The 20,228-nt window shown below is 42.9% G+C and overlaps 1 long non-coding RNA gene across 6 annotated transcripts in view; it reads right to left on the bottom strand.

Annotated features, from left to right (window-relative positions):
- The window catches only part of LOC102999910 (uncharacterized), a 187,364-nt gene that overhangs the window by 54,839 nt on the left and 112,297 nt on the right, over positions 1–20,228 (bottom strand). The window contains exon 11 of one of the 6 annotated variants that reach the window (XR_009006612.1): positions 288–328. The exons of the other annotated variants lie outside the window; for them this stretch is intronic. This is a non-coding gene — a long non-coding RNA (uncharacterized LOC102999910). The remainder of the gene's footprint in view (positions 1–287; positions 329–20,228) is intronic. 6 annotated transcript variants of the gene reach the window in all.

Raw genomic sequence — 20,228 nt, 5'->3', positions numbered from 1 at the left:
CTTTTGAGATGAGGTAAAAACCTCAATAGTATCTCTCCTTCTCATTTTTTTTCTCATTTATCTGCAATCCTTAATCACAAAGTAAAACAAACAAGAAAAATACTAAATCTACTGAGCACGTGTTCAAATAATTCCTACTCCTGACAGTTACTTGGCATTGACATGATGCTTCCCTGGGTCTGATTGGCTCAGATTAAATATCTCATACCCAAATTTGGCTTCCTTCTCTATTTGACCACAGCCTTACATGGTGAGACAGTTTTTTGTTCCAGCATCAATCACTGTACCTGTGTGTCCCGGGGGCCACCTCACCACTCCTGGAAGGCCACTGGAGTAAATGACAAGAGAGCAGGAAAGGAGTCAGTGAGGACCCAAAGCTATGTTAACCAAGAACACCAGATTTCCTAGGACAGGAGCACTTCCAATAGTTGGCTTCATTGACCCGGCTCTAAATACATTTGTTCTTATCAGACTATGGTCTAGAATTTTAACTTCAGGGCTAGGAGATCTCAGATCCAGCCAGAATCACCTTTCCTTATTTGGTATACTTGCTCTCCCCTGCCTACTTCCCATTAGGGGCTGATTGGCAGTGAAGTCCCTAAGATGAAAGAAAAGTCGGCTAGGAAGTGGAGTCTGGGGTAAAGGTAGCCAGGACAAAGCCCGGGAGGACAAGCATCTGTGACATGGCACTGAGTCTCTCTGAACCTTCAATTCCTCGTCTATCAAATGTGCATCTCATACCCACCCTGCCACACCGGATATGAGGATTCAGTGTCAGAATGCATAGAAAGAGCCCCTAAAAGCTCTGGCACAGAGGCAGCCCTTATGTTGATTAAGAGTCGACCCTGGGGCTTATGGGAAGGGGATCCTGGGTAGCCAGCCCAAGACAGGAAATAGCTCCAGAGCTGAGCCCTCAGTCAGCACAGCTACCTCCACGCCACACAGGATGACAGCTTGGAGAACGGGCCCCATGGGTGGGTGGTCACACAGCTTGCCCTAGTTGAAAGTCAGCATCTTCTGAGTGCACAGGGCCATATGACAACATGTTCACTGGGTACTTTGGGGGAAGCAGCCACCGGGCAAAAGAATCATCCAGCAAGTCCTCTCAAAATCCCAATTCAACCTAGAATAGATGCTATGCATGGCCACTGCAGGATACTGCTTAATTGAGGTGATTCTTTTCCTCACCACTCTTTCCACCTTCATCCGGTCTCTTTTAGTTAATTGTCAAAAAGTTGTGCTCTTTGCAGCACCTGCTGTTCCTGTGGCTGCTACGGTGGGACGTTGAGGCTGCCTGACAATTTCCTAATTCTGATCCTAAGTTGAGGACAGTGCCAGAGCAACATATGAGTGGCAGAATATCTAGGGTAACCGTGTCATGCCACGTTGACTTCTGTGGCTTGTTCAGTACATTCTGGATTTATTATCCTCTTTAGCTGCTGTGACCTTGAGGAAAAGCCATCTGAATTGTAGTGTAAGTATAGCTCACTTAAGAAGGGGGATCTGCTATACATATATTAAATGATGTTTTTCAAACTGAAATGAGTGTCTTTGGAGTGACACTGTCTTGGATTACCCTTTTGAATTATCCATGCTCCTTCCTTTAACACAATGGAAGGCTGGCATCACCATCACACCTCATTCTGGGGACTTGGGCAGAGATGGTTAGAAGGAATTTTTATTAATATCTGTGAATGGGTACTCTAAAAATAAAGGAAATGCTTTTTAAAAAAACAACTGCATTGAGACAATGCCTACTTTCACAGAGCTTAACACGTGTTGCCATCATCTATTTGCTGGCATCTATACTTAAAATCAATTTGTAAGTATGTATTGAGTATCTGCCATATGTGAAAGAGAACATTCCACACTTTAAACACAGAAGCTTAAGTAATCATAGAAGACGTGATGCTGTCACTTGAGTAAGAAGAGTACAAGAAATGGAGAGGGAACTTGAATTTCTGTGTACCTACTATGTGCCAAGCTCTATGCTAGATTCCCTCTCTCTCTCTCTCTCTCTCTCTCTATATATATATATATATACACACACACACACACACACACACACGTATTTATAGTTACATGTCTATAACTTTAATTTTCTTAAGAACCATAGAAAATAGGTGTTATTAGCTCCTTTTAATAATGAAGAAAGTTGAAGTGGGTAGATATTAAGCAGGTTATACATGGCCATACAAGCAGTATGAGATACAGGCAGGATTCAATCCCAGTCTATCTGACTCCAATGACTGTGTTCTTTTTACTATACTGCGTTGATATCTAAAAATATGGTTCTTCAGATCTGGGGCAGGAAATGTCCATGATGATCCTGGATTATCTTACCGTACCTAGCAAGGAAGCAAAGACTACTAAAGTCATGTAAAAAGGACTTAAGGAGCCAGTTTAAAGAGGCTCCCAATGGCCAATGCAAGCCTCAATACGAATAAGAACAATGGATTAAAACACATCAAATATGTTTAAATCCATAAATTCATCATTATACTTTAAAAAAAATCACTCACTGACTTTACTTGCAGATGCTGGCGAACTAGCTCAGTATTTTGAATCAGGCATTTATCTTACCTTCTTATATAAGCTGTGCCCTCAGATAACCAAGTAGTAGATAAACAGACATATGCCAGCTAACAAATAAAGAAGGAAATATAAAATAAGAATATAACAATTTTGCAATCCTTCATGAATGAATGAATCTAGACTTGATCATCAGTGGCTGACATAAAAAGAGACAACCAGATAATATGTGTCTCTTAATGGAGAGCACAAAACCATGTCTGACATAGTCTCACCAAAAACAAAACAAAAAGCAAAAAGCTTAAACATGAATCTGATTAAGCCTCTAAAATCGACTACCAATTTAGAGAAAACACGTAGTCTGAGGATACTTAGCATACCTATTCAATGTAACGATGGGGATGCAATCAGCAAAATTCAGAGTGTGGGAAATGCTACAGGGAAAAGAATACATTTTCTTCAAAAAATAAATTGCAAGATGAAGAAAGATCAAGGGGGGAACCTGTAGGTTAAAAGAGACTAAAAGGCTATATCAATCAATTACAGTATCTATTCTTATTTAGAGCTTTATTCAAACAAACAAGAATCCTTTTACCCCAACTGTAAGATAACTGGAAACTGGAACACTGGCTGGATATTTGTTGATTTTAATGAAGTTTTGTTCATTTTGAGCTGTGATAATTGCATAGTGGATATTTTTTTAAGAGTCCTAACACTTTAGAAATACATAGTGAACTATTTACAGCTGAGGTCTGCAATTTGCTTCAAGATATTACAGAAAGAGGGAAAGTGAATGTGGTATAGATGAAAGAGTGGCCACGGGTTGATCATTTTTGAGGTTTGGTGATGGGATAGGGGTGTCCTTATATAATTCTATCTGCTTTTGTATGTCTTTTTCATAATGAAATGATATAAAACATATATATGATTTGAAGAGACACACATACAAAATCCCACATCTTGGAATTGATCCTACAGATATACAGTGGAATCACACCATATGCATATGCAAGTCATACAGATTCAAAAGTAGGCACTCAGCATACAGAGAGGGAGAGGGGAGAAAGGTGTGAGAGAGACAGAAAGAGACAGAGACAGAAAGATAGAGGAAAGAGAGTTGAGAGAGACAGAAGACAACAGTTGAAATGGTGTAGCAAGTTGTGCCCACCATTCTTCTCAATGACCCTGCTCTGCCCTAGAGAGAATGTAAGGTAGACGCTGTGATTCTGTTAATCCCTCAGTAAGTCTCAATCCCCATGTGCCTCTCACAGAGTGAGCATCTCATTGTGATGCTGGTATTTCAAGATGCATACATGTCATTCAACACGGCTCATAACTACAAGCTCATCTCCTCATCAGGTGCTGAGCCAAAGACTCAGAGATCTACTTCAATACTGGAGGACAAACAGGCAAACAGACTGCTGGAATGATCAAGATATGGTATGCCAGCCTTCCTAAGGGAATTTTAAGGGTGTTTTTGACTATATGGGATTTTCACTATATGTGGTAGTTAAATAATCTAACAAAAGATGCCAACGTCCACTGTACCCCACACGGGTGTGCAAGGATATGTGTAAAATATTTTTAATATTTAATATATCATTGTCATATATTAAAAACGAGAAATCCCAAATGTTCACTAATAGAGGATTGGTTAAACACAGTGTATCCCCACAATGGAATACTTTACGGAGCCTTTACAGAGAAGAAGGTAGATATTTCCCAACCACTGATAGGAAAAGATGTCCAAGACACAGTGTTCATGGAAAAAGCATGTGGCAGGACAATGCATATGGTGTGCTTCCCTTTTTGTAAATAACAAAAGGAATAAAGATATACCAATGGATACGTACACACCATTGTTTATCACAGGACATTTCAAGAATACACAAGAAGCTGGCAATAGTAATAGACTCTGATGAGAGGGGATGGGAGTTTAGAGTGGGAGAGTTACTTCCCTTGCACTGTACACTCTTCTATATAGTTTGAAATCTTATCACGTTCATGTATCAATACTGAAACTTTTGCTGAAGTATAACACACGTACAGCAAAGTGCATAGTTCATACCTGTACAGCTCAATGAATGAGCATAAAGTGAACACACCCAAGTAACCACTACCCGGGCCCCCAGATAGAACGTTACCAGTCGCCAGAAGCCCAGTCAGGCCCATCATTTTCCTCCCCTTCCTCCTGAAAGTTAGCACTATTCCTGATTTCTAACACAATCGTTTAATTTTGTCTCTTTCCGAATTTTATAGAAATTGAGTCACACAGTGCGTGCATTCTTTAGGGTCTGACTTATTTTGATCAACATGATGTTTGTAAGAGTTTTCCATGTTCTTGTTAATTTGTACAGTATCACATTGTATACATGCACCACAATTTATTTATACATTCACTGCTGATGGACATTTGGGGTGTTTCTGTTATTTGGCTGGTACTAAATAATGCTCTAATGGACATCCTTGTCTATGTCTTTTGGTGAATACATGCAGTGGAATTACAGGGTAGATTGCTGGGTCATAGGGTCGATGTTTGTTTAGCTTTAGTAGATACTGCCAAACAGCTTTCCAAAGTGGTTGTATCAGTTCAGCCTTCAGCTAGCAGTGTATGCAAGTTGAATTAACTTTTCAAACAAACAAGAACAAGAACAAAAACAAAACCCTAATTCAATTCATATAAGCATTGTTGATTTGATTGGTATTTCTGTGTTATATTCTGTGTTTCACTTGTAAAAGTTAAAGACATGGGTCACTATGTTACCACATGTGCTTATGCAAGGTTCTTGTGACAAATCCTCATTTGAGTTTCATGTCAGGGAGAAGATGATCTTAAAAGAGGAATATAGCTGCTTTCTGGTCCTCAGATAATACATACCACTGTAACCCTTAACCTTGACTGCCAAGAAATCCGGAGTCAATGTCAAGTGTTCAACAGCTATAGCATTCCACTCATCCAAAGTATTTGGTGATATCGACTCTTTCTTTTTCAAATAGACAATTCTGTTCTATGTCTTACTTTGCATTATGTTTAAACTAGTAAGCTTCTGCAAATCCTTTTGGAAATAAAGGGGAAAGGCTAAATTGTAAATAAATAAAGCAAAAATAGTTCTAGTCCCAGATGGTGAAGTTTTAAAACAAAATTTAGGAAACTAAGGCCAATGCAACCCCAACAAGAAAAGTACAGAAAAGAAGCAGTATAGATGCAGTGTTCTGTAATTTGTGATTGGCCAATCACCCTGTCACATGGCTGGTGGCCTAGGCAACGTCAGGCTTGTATGAGTCCTAGGTTCTCACCAAACAAAATGCCGTGTTTTATCTTGATGGGAGAAAGGTGGCAAAAGTAGTGCTCTCCCAGGATTTGGGAATTTTTGACTCAATAGCCTTTGGACAAGACCCTCTCCCCAGACAAAAGTTCAATTTCTTCTCCTTGAATTGGAATTAAATCCCCATTTGGAAGGGACACACAATCTACTACCACATTTCTCAGTCAAGTATTGCCGCCTTGGAACATCTTCCTAGCTGTGCTTCCAGGCAGATAGAATCCCACATCCCTCTTGGTCACTGTCAGAATGAACCCTAGCCAATCCAGAGGTCCACTTTCCTCACCTTTGGATGCTGCTCTGATATTCAGTTAATGCTTCATGAATGTATCAATGAATTTCTTAGATCTCACAGTAGTGACCAGATGGTCTTAATAAGAGCTTTCCATTTGGCTCGGGGCTAAGTCTATGCTCAGTTTCAAATGGATATCACAAAGAATAGGAGCTCAAGGGAGAAAGAGAGCCTGGGCTGAGGTTCCAGTAGGGTTTCCAAAGATCTGGAATTTGAATGGAACTTTGAAAAATAGATAAGGTATAAAGGTAATAATAAACCTGATATTTGGTAAATCACATATGCAGAGCAATATGCCTACAGACCAAAGTAAAGGGAATGAATATCAGGAAAGGAAATTTGGGTCAGTTCACGAGGCCTTGAATGCCAAACAAAGGAATTTAGATTTTATGCAATTATTGAAGATTTTTGAGTAGGCTGAGAAGAGATCACGACGGAAGAATTATTTCAGGAGATGAATTTGGCTGTGATGTGCAGCACAGACTGGCTTGGGGGGAGAAAATGAGTAGAGATTCTACTGCTATTGCTATTATCCAGGCAAAGACAACTAGTGCCTGAAGTTGGGAGAGAGCAACAGAGACAGAAAGGCAGAAACAAGAAGAGTACAAAGGAATAATCACCAGGGTTCAGAAGTGATTAGATGTACAGAAGGAGGCAGAAGGGAGAGTTGAGAATGCCACTGAGGCTTGGAGCCAGGAGAACCATGGGACAGACACCTCTACCGCATGTGGTGGCATCCTTTGTAGTAACAAAAGACTAGAACCAACCCAAATATCTGTCAATATGGACTGACTGGTTGAACAAACTATGGTTCCTCTTTGGGATGGCATGCTATACAGTTAAAAAAAAAGGAGCAAGGAAGATCCCCATACAGTGACATGGAACAATCTCTAGGACATGTTAAGTGGAAAAGGGGGAGCAGAGCAATGTTTGTAGTACATGCTACATTTGTGTAAGAAATAGGGGGTGGAAAACTACTTATGCTCACTTGTTTAATATTCAAACATACAATGGATGCACAAACCAAAACCTAATAAACATGATTGCTGTAGAGGGAGGGAGGATAAAGATTGGAGGCAGGAATGGAAGCAGGATTTTTAGAATATCTCCTGTTATACGGTTTTGACTTTGGAACTATGTAAATGTTTTATACAAATTAAATTTAACAGGGGAAGGAAAAACAATCCCCAAAACCCAGGAAAAAAATGAAGCAAATGAATCAAACTGTGTATCAACTTGGTAACATAACCACACAGAGAAAAATTACTTCAAGTGACTTTAAAACACAATACTTTGACTACTTCCCTAGCAGGATTTATTCTAAAGGCAAAAGGAAGAGCAAAGACATCTTAAATTGCATTCGCTGGTCTTGGTAGTAACACTAGAATTGTTCCTTTGAAATTGTCACAGATATAATATAGGGGAATGCAAGTAATTATATTAACATCATTAGGAACCAAGACTTTCAGAGTGGGAGAGAAGAGACAGTTACAAAATCAAAGATGTTAAGTAAAAGCTTATACTCTTAAATTCAACTTTGAACTATCAGTAGGAACTCATCACTTTCCCTTTTTAAAAAATACGCATTTTCTAAACTCTTTTAACTAAAAAGAAAAGACCTGACAGCCTAGCAGCGGTGAGGAAACCCAGCCCTCAGAAGGGATTTAACCTGCACACCACAGTGAAAGTTCCAAGTCTTAACCACTGGACCGCCAGGGAATTCCCAGACTGTGCATACATTTTACATCAAGAGGCACTAGAGCTCCTTGGAGAAATGGCTGACTCCAGGACTGGGTTTGGAATTGTACAAGATGAGCCTGAAACATCTCATCAAACCCAAAATCAAGAAATCTATCATGACAAAAGGAAACAGAAGCCAACTTGAAAGGACTCTCACTGACCTAAGATGAGACAACTTTAGCAACCAAATGAATGACTAAAATGGATCGAAACACATTAAAAATCCATTGGTTCATAACAGTACTTAAAAGACTTGGTTGGTCACCATTGGAGGTTGCTAGGATACCAACTCATTCCGAAAATTGATGTTTTTAAAAGGAAGGTATCAAACATTTATCCTGCCTTTCTTTTTTTGTTTACACTGTAATTCAAGGTAACTAAATGGCTGATAAGTAAAATTCTTCTTTATAGAAAAGCCCCAACTAATAAATGAAGAAGGAATAACAATTAGAAAAATGCCATTTTGCAACTCTTAATGAAATAATGGACCTAAGCAGTAATCATCACTGGTTGTTAAAGCCATTAGGGGAAGGGGTGATGGGATCTTTATAATGAAGGACTCCAGGTGATACTATCTGAGCCCACTGATCAATGTTAGTATAGCTAAAAAGTGGGGCAATCAGACATTATTTGCCTCATGAAATAACGGGATAGAAGGTACACAGCCCTGACTGTGAAGTATTCTTTCCCCAGAATTTCAACCTAGATCTAATCAAAGCCTCTAGAAGTAACTACCAGTTCACAGGGGATAGAGAAACAAGTTCAAGGACAATATGAGGAAATAATCAAGCAATTGAGAATGTGAGACATTCTTCAGGGCAAATGACCTGGTTTCTCCAACAACTCAAAAGCAATAAAAGACTTAACGAGACATAACCAAGTGCAATGTGTGGGCTTTGTTTGGATGCTAACTCCAGCAAATTAACTATAAAATGATATCCTTGGGAAAATCAGGGAAATTTGAATATGGATTGGGTATTAAATGATATTAAAGAATTATTGTTAATTTTGTTAGATGTAATAATGGCATAGTGGTTATTACATTACATATAACATATGTAATGTATTATAACTACATATAATATATATGATGATGTATTATAACGACTATGCCATATATATATATATATATGAGCTAAAAAAAATTGAAAGGCACTACTGCTAATGAGAAAAGAGAAGATGGGGAAAGAGGTTAGTTTAGGGAAAAAGGGATGAGAATTTTATTTTTATTTTTATTTATTTATATTTTTTAAGTCCTTTCTCTGCCAGTTGCTAGCTGTGTGACTCTGGGCAAGTTACTTAACCTCTCTGTGCTTCACTTTTTTAATAACACTTTTTTTTTGATGCTATTTTTTTTAAAATTTTATTTATTTTTGGCTGTGCTGGGTCTTCGTTGCCGTGCGGGCTTTCTCTAGTTGCAGTGAGCGGGGCTGCTCTTTGTTGTGGTGCGCGGGCTTCTCATTGCGGTGCCGCGGAGCACGGGCTCTAGGCGCACGGGCTTCAGTAGTTGCAGCACGCGGGCTCAGTAGTTGTGGCACACGGGCTTAGTTGCTCCGCGGCATGTGGGATCTTCCCAGACCAGGGCTCGAACCCGCGTCCCCTGCACTGGCAGGCGGATTCTTAACCACTGCGCCACCAGGGAAGTCCCGGGATGAGAATTTTAAACATGAAGTTCAGGAAGACAGCCAAAGAACCAGGTATAGATGTGCAGCAGGAGCTTAAAAATGCACACTTGAAGCTCAGAAGAAATGTCAGAGCTGGAGAGAGATTTGGGAGTCGTTCATATAGATGCCTCTAAGGAATGAAACCTTGGGATTCGATTAATTTCACTGGGAAAGAAGAAAGGGCCCAGTCCAAACCCTAGAGAATACTTAGATCACAGTGAGGTGTGTGGTGGAGGTGGAAGAGCAAAAGGAAGACTCAACACCAACAAAACAAAACGAGGAACAAGGAAGGGGTCAGAAAAGCGTGAGAAAACCCCAGATAGTTCAATCTCATGGAGACTAAACAAGGAAAGGATTTCAAGGAAATGGTGGTCAACGGTGTTAAATCCTCGAACAAGACTGAGGAGGATCAGGCCTCAGCAAGTAGACTAGCCCTTACCTTACATTCCTGCTATCCATCCAAATTAATCTCAAGCTGACAGTGACCTCGCTAATAATAGTGAGCCTCTAAGAAACCATCTTAATCATCAGCCTCCATCTGTTCCTTCATTCATTCCTTCCCTCACGCACCCACTCGTCCAGCCACTCATTTAATCAGCATTACTGAGTTCCTGCTCCAGGCCAAACCCCTGCCGCGTTCTGCAGATACTGAAACAAATACAGTATCTGCCCTCCAGCTTAACGAGGAAGACAGACCTGGAAAAATAATGACCACATAGTGCTAAAATTTCAGCATCGACTTATTGAACGTATATTCTGGGCCAGGCACTCTGGGAGGCACTAGATATACAAACACAAACAAGAGGTTCCTGCCTCCGGGGCTCAGAAAAACAGCTGGGAAGGCAGACGGAATTAGAATATGTTGCAATACGGACTAGAAATACGAGGAATGTACAGATTATGCGAGAGCGCAGAGCAGAAAATGAAGCTTGTAAGGCAGTCTGTGAAATAGGGACTATTCATATGTCCATTTCACACACAAGGAAACTGAGGTACAGGGAAGTGGGGTGACAGCTGTGAGTGGCAGAGCCAGGGTTCAAGTGTGGGTCTGTGAGACTCAGGAGTTCAGGTTACCCACTCTGTCATCCTGCCTGAGGGCCTCTTCCAATACCCCCATTCCCTTTCCACTGTGCCACGCTGGTCACACCTCCAAGGGCACAGAGCAGGTGATCAATGAGTGTCTGCTGAATGAATAAGTGAACTATGCAACCTCACAGGGCTGTTGGGAAGGTTCACTGAGATAAGCACTAGGTCATCTGAGGTCACGTGAGGAGTCACAGTGTAGGGTGGCAGGTGAGGATATAAAGACCCCACACCCAGAGGCTCTCTGCTGGGTGGGCCACTACTACCAAAAAGAGCAGCCAGGTAACCAGTGTGTCTGGATAGCTAGTGATAGGCATCGGGGAGCTTTGAGACTGGGGGGCAGGACCTCAGTCACAGGGACAGGGACGGAAAGGGGCAAGGGCTAGGCACAGTCACAGCCCTGGAGGGCTTATGCTCTGAATGCAGGGGCTCAGGGGCCCAGATCTAGTTCCTCAAACTAGGCCAGCAGCACAGAGAGGCGACAGCCTGCCAGGCTGACCTGGTCCCTAGTCCGCCAAGCCACTAGAAAGCCCTCTGATGGTGAAGGAGGAGGAAAAAGAGGGGAAACAGAAGGGGGAGGAGGCAGAGAAGGACAAAGAAGAGGCGGGTGGAGGAGGGGGAAAGGAGAATAATGGCAGCTGACGTTTACCCAGTGCTGAGGGTGGGCCAGGGGCTGGGCTGAGAGCTTTACAGACAGTCAGGTAACCCTCCCAACCATCCCGTGAGGCAGAAACGAACATTTAACTCTCCATTTTATAGATGAGGCATTAAGTAACCTACTTGACGTTACAAAGCCAGAATTTGAACTCCGGCAGCTTGACCCCCAGGCAGGGTTCTAATCCATTGAACTTTCCTGGGTCTTACAGGTCTTACTGAGATGGGTTAAGCTTGCTAGGGGCAAGGGGCTCTGCCCGCCTCTTCCTGCACCTATCCGAGCCCTGCCGGCAGGTAGCAGTGGCCCTGGCTGATGATGTACATGTGACTAGTCAGCACAGCAGAGAATTAAGAATCTGCTCCAAATATTTCTTTTGAGTTGCAGAGAGAAGGTGCTGGGGCGGGGAGCGGAAATGCTTCCATCTCCTCCTGTGAACTCCTGAGGTTGCCAATCCCTTGATCTGTAACAATGAAGATGTTAACAAGGCCTTGCACCAGGGTCATGCCCTGTAGTTTACAAAGCCTTTCACGTACATTACTTAACGTGTCACTTTGGAGAAAACAATTGGAAAAAAAAAAAAAAAGCTGGTTCTTGATCCTGGAAACTTTCCCCAAAAGATTGTGTATTCCTCTCCACTTCAATCCACATATATTTCCCAGATGTCTCTGGTCTTCCTGGAATTTCTATTAAGAATTTCAGCGATCCCAACAAGAATCTTCAGACATCACAGTTTCTACTAACATATGGAGCCCAGATCTCCTGGTGTCAAATTAACTTCGCTTTCTACCCCAGCTGGGGCCAATGCTTCCACGGGAATAGTAGAGGGGAAACAGGCTGCGCAGGAGCTGAGGCTTCATTCCTGGTTTCTGTTCCATTAGCCCCCAATTCAATTCCCCCACTCTACTCAGATCCCCACAGCTAGACTCACTTACAACTAGAGGCTCAAGCCCAACCCAGTTCCCAGACCAACCCATTCACAGGCATAGGAGCCAATGCCTGGCCTTAGCCCTGAGGCTGGGGCATTAGGAATAGGCTGCTTTCCTGGGTCTGGTGCCCCCAGGACAGCTGCCTGAGAAGCCGTGATGCCCCCGGACCAGAACTCTCCCCAAGCCCCCCTCTTACACTGACACAGTCTTAACAACTAGCCTCTTGCCTCGATTCCTATCCCCAAGTCCTACGTGTTGTCCTACCAACTATCTCAGCCCCCTTTAGAACTAGCGCCCTGGCAGATGAGAATATCTTACTTGTCTCTTCCCACAACACGTGGCACAGAGGATGGTCCTCAATGCATGCCTGCTGGGTGGATGAGCCCTTCCCTCCTGCCTTGGTCTTGCCCACCCTTTTCTCTGGAGCTGGAACCTTGGCCCACTGATGGGTCTGGCCACTAAGGAGGGGCCTTCTAGATGACGATTGCCCAATTGGCTGAAGATACAAGCAATACTCACATACCCACTCTTTAGCTGTGTGATTTTGAGCAGGTTACTGAACCTCTCGGTGTCTCGGTTTCCTCATTCGTAAAGCGGGGAAAGAGCATTGCTACCTAATGGGACTGGTGTGAAGATCAGAAGATTAAAGCTATGTTAAATGCTTGGTACAGCGTCCATCCATATAAGTATCTGCTCCTGCCATTGCTATTACTGTTGAGTTAGTTACTGTGGACCCCTCAATGTTGACCATTTCCCAGAATGTCATTGCGGCCCCCGGGCCTGCTACCTTGCTCCGCACCCACTTGCCTGCCTCTGCCTGTACCAAGGCCACTTCCCCAAGCATGTGTTCTGGCCCAGTGTCTGTATCCAGCACCAGGGCTCGATTCCCTCTCCCCCACTGCCTGGCCTGCTTCTGCCATTAAGCCCATCATTCCAGACGCACAAGCCTTAGCAGGATGAACACCATCTTTCTAACAACCAAAGTTCGGGTAAGCAGACCATTCTCTCGGGGCCGGGCCATCCCTAGGGTGAGCAGAGGTGGGAGAAAGCACCAGTGTGGTCCGGAGAAGCAGCGGGCTTAGAGGAGTAAAGCAGCAGCACAAAAAGCTGGGCCACGTCCCTGGGAGCTAGGTGTGGCTGGACAACCCTCTGCAGGCCGGAAAGACCACTCCCCCTGACGGCAGAGCCACCCTGGGGAGAGTCTGTCAAAAAGCAGGAAGGCAGCGGGGCTATTGCTTCGTGGGGGGTAGGGGTCCTGCCAGTGCAGCTCCTGACATAATCAGAAGAGAATCCTAGCATCTCAGGGACTCAGGGTCACCCTCTAACAGAGGACAGTGGCCCAGCAAGATCACTTCTTTGCTGCTCAGAGCCCTGGAGGCTCTGCAGACCTGCTGACGTGGGCAACGTCTGACACGGGGGTGCCCTCAGAACTCATTTAGCCCCCTGCCTTTCTCCTACAGGTAAGGACACTGAGGGCTTGTTTTGCCCTCTGCCTGGCTCTTCAGATGCAGTTGGCCTATTCACATGCCATCCCATGAGCAGCTTCAAAACTAGCCTCAAGGAATGGCTCGTCTTGGCAACTGGACCCAAGCACTTCTTGCTGGCCTGTGACCCACAGCGTCGCTCTTATCCTCACTGCTGTGTTCCACATCTTCCCCATCTACCACCTTAATGCCTGGTCCATCTGGTCCCTCAGCCTGAGCAATACACTTGGACTTCCTCTAGCTTGTGGACCTGGGCTGCACCTCAGGGCTTTTCACTGACTGCGCTGCTCCAGGCAGTGTCTGCACAGAGACCCTCTCCTTCAGCCCCAGCCAGACTGGTCCCCTCCTCTGCCTCTCCTCACGTGCACACAGCTTCCGGGTCATGGGATTCGGGCACTGTGGCCCAGAAAAGCATAATAATAGCAACACAAGCTCCTTGGCAGCAGGTGAGATGTTTTTAACTTTTAAAATAAAGAACAGAATCCTAGTACAAATCTCAGTTTCAGCTCTGCCTAGCTACACGATCCTGAGCAAGTTATTCAACCTCTCCGAACATCAGTTTCTTTATCCATAAAATGGAAACTAAATGGGATACCGTACCTAAGCGCCTGGCAGTAGGAAGAGCTCACTAAATTCTAACTAACATTAGGAGTAATAACAGATGATGTAACAACCTTTACATCTTCGCCATCCGTCAAGCTGGTGCCCCAGGGCAGTTGCTCAGTAAGTGCTGAGTGAAAGATGTTTCCTGACCTCACCATCCCAACCACCAGGTGAGGCAGGTAGAGGAGACCCTGGCCTCTCCAGGGATGGAGAGCTGAGGCTGGGTGGCTAAGCGACTTGTCCCAAGTCAGAGTTAGTAAGCAGGAGAGCCTAGACTGGGAGCTTCTGTTTCCTGACTCCCAGAAAGGAATGTAGAGATTACCTAGCATATCCTATCAGCTGAGAATGTGAAAACTGAGGCCAGAGAGACCAAGGACGTTTCACAAGACCAAAGAGCTAGTCAGCTGGGGAGTAGAGCCCAGGTCTCCTGACTGCCAGCTTACTGATCTACCAACAACATAACAGCTTACCTTGCAAAGATCACCTCACTGTTCCTAGTTCAGCAAACATGGTCATCCTAGGCTCCAGGCTACCACAGCTTTCTAAGGAAACACCCAAGTGGTAAGTGCAGAGGCCTCCTGCAATGACAGGCCCGCCTTCAGAGGACCAGATTCATTCTTCACAGAGGGTACACTTCCCATGTGATTTGAAAAAACGTGTCAACGCGAAGCTCAGTGGCAATCAAGAGTGCACCAACAGTCACAAGCTCGGTGGTATGGAGTACCATGTTTGAAGTGGACCCTACAACATTTCTGGAATGTCAAGCATGAGCTCTGAGAAACACCCTGCTTGGCAGGTCCTTCTAAAGCAACAAAGACAGTTAAATGAGCCCCAAGTAGCACAGGATATTATTGTTTACATGCGACCCTTATCCCAGGGCTGTGGGAAATGGAGCCAAATTCCACAAGCTCTTTTCTCGCGAGAGATGCTTGGCAAAACAGAGAAGGCCAGCAATGCTTCTTGGTCTGCTGTTCCTTCTTGAAGTCAGCTTCATTTGAAAACAAAAAATGATGTCCTCAGAATTTAAGCTCCAACCCTGGGGAGATGTATTAGGTTGTTCCACTTGGAATTAATCTGAGGATGCAAAAGTCAAACGAGCATCATGTTTGCCTCAAATGAAGAACACATGAGGAGGGGGCAGAGGTGAATAACTCATTCATCAATGTAACAAAAAAGGGATATCCACTACTCTTTGAAAGGTTTCAAAATTCGAAGGGTTTCAGCTGAAACACGAGGGGATGTTTTCTGTAGAAGAAAGTCAACACCTTGTATTCTAATGGCACTTTTTTTCCCCTTGAAAATATCACCAAACACATCTGTTACACACTTCCTTGTAGTTGGGCCACGGTGAGTACAGAAGCCTGTGATTGATGGAAGAGGCCTGTCTCCGTGCTCATGGCATGCCCTGACCAAGTACACAAATCAGGAGTACCTTGCCCTACATCCTCAAGCACAGGCAAGCTAATGCAGGCATCCACAGGCTCAGTAAATGCCATGCTTCTTGGTTCCCTCTGCTTCCGATATAAACAGCCATAGCAAATCTTAGACAAGTGGTCTGTCTTAGTTAGCACACTTGCTTGGGTCTTGGCAGTAAAGGAGAGAGGCCTTTGGAAAGCACCATCTTTGTGGACAATCTCTAAAAATGATAACATTTTGCAGTTGGTTTTACTCTTACTGCATTCACCTGCCACTTACTGCAGGCCAGGTTCTGGGCTAGGTGTTAGAGAAGAAGAGAAGAATAAAGGAGGAAACAATCAATTCTGTCTTATGGAGGAGGGATTGGGCTCGATATTTTTTGAGCTGGTCATGTAGAACATGAACAGAGCTTTGACAGACATGGGGATGGGGATGGAGTACTAATGAGAGAAGATGTAAGAAGGAAAGAAGCTGGCTAATGGCTCATGCACTCATTTGCTTAAACAGTTGGAATCATTGGATTGTAAATGGTTGGGGCTGTCTTCTCAAAGTGAATGAGTGTATTCATGGAACACACACTTGTTATTAATAGGACACAATGCCTTTTTGCAAAAGACTACATGGAGTAGAAAGCAATGGACTCCCATAACTATGTTAGCATTCATTTATCAGATTTCTGAAGCTTCTAATCAACAGGAATTTGGTCTTGTCTAATTGGGTTTTAATAGCTCAGACAAAATTAAGAGCTAGAGGAATTTGATATGGCTTGTTTTTCATTCAAACTTTCTATAATCCTCATCTCTTTAGAAGCTATAAATTATAACTTACCCTCATAAGATTATAAACAAAGCCCATAAGTACAGGGAAAAAAATTAATCAGATATTGTTAGTTTTATTAGATAACAAATATTGCAACCACAGTCCTATGTCTGGTCAATAATGCCACAGGAAACGTCATTCATTACTTTCTAGCCTACTGGTGAGACATTTTATGAAAATAAAAATCGTCTCCTATACTGTTAGAACATACATCTGTAAAGGTACATTTTACATCTACACCATGGATGGTAATATTATGTCTATGTCATTAACTGGGGAAGCACCCAAAGCTGAGGATCAATTATTCTTCATTGTTTGAAATTCTCGAAGGTCTTCTAGGGTTCAGAAGGAATCTCTCATTGTTAAGTTCCAATGTCCTGAAATATATACCTAAAGAATTCTAGGTATTTTCATTGTTTTAAATAAAAAGAGGTATTTATCCCAGTTCTTAGTAAACTTGCAAAATTACAAACTGGCCAGAACCCAACCCAGGACACATCACAGAATCCAGAGATGAATGGTTCTATAAAAGTAGCATAAAAGCAGGGAGGAAACCTCTAGGAAAACAAAGGGTGGATGGGTCAGGGAGCTGAGTTGGGTAGGACTTGGGGCGGGGGGTGGAGGGTGGGAAGGCAGCCTGCAAAAGAAGGACAGGAACAGTGGACAGAGGTTAAGGTGGGAAACTTTTTTTTAATGTGCTCCTTTTTCTCTCCTTATCTTTGCCCTGAGAAGACCATTTTCTGCCCCTTTGCCACCGGAAGGCATGTAAGCCATAGACCTGTACCCACCAGGGGTGGCAGGGTAACTTCAGGGTGGAATTCAGGGCTGGCTGGAATGATGGGTCCTAGGTAACATGTGCATATAGACTGGCTGTCCCTTAAGAGTTCTTCCCTACCTGCATCCGCACAACAGTAACCCTGAAAGCTCCAGGAGTACAGCTGGGAGAGGCTTCTCTTGAAAGAAAGGAATGCCGAGGCCCAGTCACCATTGGTAACACTAGAGGTTTTCTCCCCGGAGGCATATCTTCCCTATCAAACTCACTGAGGGGCACCAGGCAAGGCTTAAGGTTTAGTTTCTCCTCAGAGTTACATATTACAACCCAAGATAGCCAACAACTCTAGTGGAATAGAATCTCACTAGGAAAAACAGCCAATGGGTATTCCCTGGAAAGTATGGTGGGACAATTGAGAATAGCAGGTGAAACTGGGAGGGGTTGTACCGCTTGTACTAATACCAAGTGAGTGCAAGGGGCCTGTGGCAAAAAGGACTGAAGCAGCTGAAGGAATGTGGCCCCTATGCATTCTCAAAGCTGACCTGCCAAGGCTCCCTTCTGTGACAGAATCCCACATTAAGGACAAATTGGCGAGAGTGAAATCAAAATGGGGCAGCATAGTTTCTTCTCCTGATACGGCTGAGTAAACCCCTCTTGATCCTGATCCTCCTGTAGAGAGCAACTATATACTCTGGGAAAAATATAAAGAAACCACAACATGAAGAGACTGGAGGATGAACAGAAGCAGGTATATTCTGAAGGGGAGTTGACACAAGGTGAGTTGCCCATTTTTACAGCTTTTAGACTGAGGGCAAACTAAAACTGCTAAGTGGCTAGGACACCAAGAATAAGACACCAACAGTAAATTAACAATCTTGCTGGTATGAAGAACTATAGGACAGAGTTCAGGACCACAACCATTGCAAAGTAAGGGGCGAATCCTGGAAAGAAGAGAGCCAGAGACAGAGGGAGCTCCAACTTCTGTCTATAGACCCTCCCAATCTCAGCTGACTCCTGAACCACACATAAGTGGGAAAGGATTTAGCTAAAGATCAAAGCCCTGAACTAAGATTTCAACTATCGCCAAGAAGCAAAGTTTAGAGTTTAAAATCTAACCACATCAACTGTCCACCAAAACAATAAAATCAATATTTTTTGAAGGAATAAATCAGGATCCAGAGTATCCATAAGATAACACCGAAAATAACCAGGCTACAATCCAAAATTATTCAACATATAAAGAACCAGGAAATTGTGATCCATTTGCAAGCGCTAAAACAATCAACAGAAAACAAACCTGAAATGACCCAGATGCTGGAATTAGCAAAAAAGAATTTTAAAGTGATTATTATAACTATGCTCAAGGGAGTAAGAGAAAATATGCTCACAATGAATGAAAAGATAGAAAATCACATCAGAGAAATAGGAACCATTAAAAAAAAGAGAGAACCAAATAAAAGTTCCAAAATTGGAAAAATATAATACCTGAAAAAAAATTTAAAAACATCACAGGATGGGCTTAACAACAGAATGGAAATGGAAGAGGCAAAGTTTCAGTAATCTTAAGATAGAACAATAGAAATATCCAATCTTAAGAACAGAGAGAAAAATATTTTAGGCAACAAAAACACGAACAGAGCCTCTAGCACATATGGAACAATATCCAAAGGTCTAACATACATGAAATTACAGTTCTAGAGGGAGAGGTGGGGGAGAATGAGGTAGAAAAAAATAATGAATGTGTAATGGCTTGTTTCCCCCAATTTAGAGAAAGGCATAACTTTAAAGATTCAAGAAGCTCAGCAAACCCCAAGAAGGTAGAAAAGAAAACTCTGGGAATATCACAGTCAAACCACTGAAAACCAAACATAATTAGAAAATCATAAAAGCAGCCAGAGAAAAACAATGCTTTATATACAGAGGGGGAAAAGTTTCAAATATGGGTGACATCCGAAACAATGGAGGCCAGAAAAGAGCAACGTCTTTAAAATGATGGAACAAAAGCCAACCCAGAATTCTATACTCAGCAAATATATTCTTCAAGAATAAAGGAAAAACAAAGACATTTTCAGATAAAACAAAAGTAAAAAAAAAAAAAAATCTTTGCCAGCAGACCTGAACTACAAGAAGTACTAAAGGTGTAGGAGAACAGCTCCACAACATGGTGCCCCAGTGACGCTTTTGGCTCTATATGGACCACTTAGTCAAGGCGTGACCACAATCTAACCTGGGTCTTGGAAGAACACTCTGCAATTCCTCCTGGAGCAAAGGAAATAAGCAGCCTGGTGAGGATCTATCACAGGGCTGTTCTCATCCATCTCCCTAATGTCAGTTGACCACAGGACTTTCCACCATGTCCCACCCCCTCCTTAGGGTACAGCTAGCTGCATGCTATAAAAATATCTACTGCTGTTTAAAGTTGACTCCTCAATGGCAGAGCAATCCATTGTTCATGCCACCTGTCACCTGGCCCCTCTGGTTCAGTATCATCCTGTGGGACTAGAGATATGGGGTACTAGTGCCATACTGATCTTGCTCTTGTTGCCTAAGTAATAAACTGAATCCATTTGGACTTGTTGTCTCTTTACCAGCTGAATCTATGTAAGTGTGACAAGCCAACTGAGCAGCTGCCTAGATACTACTTGACCTCTTGACAAAAGGAAGTTCTTTATCAGACTGAAGGGAAATTAACCAAATGGAAATGAGTTACTCCTTTAAAAAATGGAAGTGGCAAATATCTTGCTAAATACTGAAAGCTATTTGTGTTCCTCTTAATTTCTTAAAATACATATGACTATTTAAAGCAAAAATGATGATGTTGTCTCATAGGCTCTATATGCAGATGTAATACATATGACAACTACAGAATAAAGGACAGAGAAGGGCTAAATTGACCTCTAATGTTGGAAGGTTTCTATA

This window comes from Balaenoptera acutorostrata, chromosome X, assembly GCF_949987535.1.
Source record: "Balaenoptera acutorostrata chromosome X, mBalAcu1.1, whole genome shotgun sequence".
Lineage (NCBI taxonomy): Eukaryota > Metazoa > Chordata > Mammalia > Artiodactyla > Balaenopteridae > Balaenoptera > Balaenoptera acutorostrata.
The sequence above is the reverse complement of the archived record's forward strand: the minus strand, read 5'-3'. Positions and strand labels throughout refer to the sequence as shown.